The sequence below is a fragment of the Myotis davidii genome, unplaced genomic scaffold (genome assembly GCF_000327345.1).
Source record: "Myotis davidii unplaced genomic scaffold, ASM32734v1 scaffold299, whole genome shotgun sequence".
NCBI lineage: Eukaryota > Metazoa > Chordata > Mammalia > Chiroptera > Vespertilionidae > Myotis > Myotis davidii.
In genome coordinates, this window is record NW_006293088.1 from 7895087 (window position 1) to 7897107 (window position 2021).

A 2021-nucleotide genomic window follows, 5' to 3' on the forward strand; every position below is an offset into this window, starting at 1 on the left:
CAGGCGCCGTGACTTCCCCGGGGGTGGAGGGCCGGAGGCGCTCATACCACGCAAGCCCTTCTCTACTAAAAAAAGAGTAAAAATGTATTTTATGACTGTGTGGTTTATAGATGAATATATCGACTCTATATGTTAAAACATTTTCCCCTGGTCTTCGAGGTCTCGTTTTTTTCCTTCTGATTTTGAAAGCAATGAACTGGTTTCGTGGATCCCTAACAGCACTGTGTGCCCTGGGCACGGCCGCGTCAGGAGGGACCAGGTGGCCTGCCTAGAATATTCTACCACAGTCACTTATTCGCTTCACAGGTGCGTCAGGGCCACTGGGCGAGTCACTATTCGGGGGACTGGGGTGTGGGTGATGAGCAATCAGACAAAAGTTCCTGCCCTGGTGCCTGACACCCTAGGGAGAAAGAGACACATTAAAGAGCCAGTGTGGCTCAGTGGTTGGAGCTTCCTGATCAGGGGCACACACCTGCCTGCGGGTTCAATCCCCGTCTGGGTCTGGGTGCCTGTGGGAAGCAACCAGTTGATCTCTCTCTCACATCAATGCTTCTCTCTCTCTCTCTCTCTCTCTCTCTCTCTCTCTCTCTCTCTCTCCTTCCCCTCCACTCTCTCTTTAAGAAAAAAAATCAATGGAAAAAATATCCTTGGATGAGGGTTAACAAAATATTAACAATAAATGAAAAGAGAAACTCCATCAATAAGTGAGATGCCGGAAGAGAGCAGCTCCCCAGAGAAGGTGCTCAGCAGTGTGGGGCTGGAGACGGTGTCGCCGCGGTTTTTGTAAAATAGGGTTGTGGGTGAGTCCTCCCCTGGACGGTGACATCTGAAGAAAGAGTGGGAGGAGGTGAGGGGCTAGCCATGCTGACACCCGGGGGCCGTCATGCCAGGCAACGGGAGGAGCAGGTGCAAAGGCCCTGGGGTAGAGGTGAGGTGGGCTGAGTGGAGGACACACAAGCGATTAGACACCCTGCCGTGAGTTACACCCCAGAAAGTGCTCCGAGGGGGGCATGGGCGCTGTGACGGTTTTAATGGGATGTGCCTTGTTGGGAGGGGCAGGCGTTCCTTGAGGACAAGAGAGGAGAGGAGGCAGGGCGTTCTCAGGTAGGGGCTGAGCAGGACGGGCCGGTGAGTCGGGGTGGGCTGGGGGCAGACTGGGCCTGGCCTACAGGCCTCGGGAGCTGCCGTCATTTTGTAAGAACACGATGAAGCTTAGAAATGGTCTGTGCGGGAGAGCAGGTGACGTTAGTTAAACCCATATTTTGCAAAGATCATGCAGCTGAGGGTAGGGAATGGCTTGGAGGGGCCGGAGGACCAGGTGGGTGCACCACCAGGAGCTTAGGGACTGGCCCAGGTGGGAGAGGATGGGGGTGAGGGTGGGGGACGGAGGTGGTGAACTGGTTAGGCCTTCAGGAGGTAAGACCAACAGGACTTGGCGAGAGGCTGACGGTGGGGGGTGTGGGCAGGACGGAGGGAGGTGCCAACAAGTGCGAGCCTGCTTACCTGGGTGAAGGGAGGCGGCTCATTGGGAGGAGAGCAGGTGGGGCGGGGTGGGGGGGGAGAGTCATAGGTGGCTTTGGGGCAGGGCCAGTTTGCCGGGTTTGGGGGAGATCAGAGAAGGTCCTTTGCAAATCACCATCCAGGGGCGGGGTGTGGAGGCGCCAGGTGCAGCCTCGAGGGCGAGGGAGCAGCCGCTCCTGGCCAGGTGGGGAGAGTGAGCCACCAGAGGACTCGTTCTATCTTGTTTTTTCTCTAAACAGGAGGAACACAGCAGTTTGAAAAAGATAACAGTATGTTTTTCTGTGTTACACTCGCACACGAATGACCTATGTAACGCCTAAACCTCAGTGTCTGGGGTGTGGGCCCATAGGTGTGTGTTTCCGGCCCAGGTGAAGCCCAAAGGGTGTTCCTGCAGGTGAGGTGCTCCCCGCAGTCATCCAGGGACCCAGGCTCCCGCTCCCGCTCCCCACCCTCCCCCCGCGCCCCTCCCCATCCGGCCCAGTCAGGCATGCAAGAGGCCA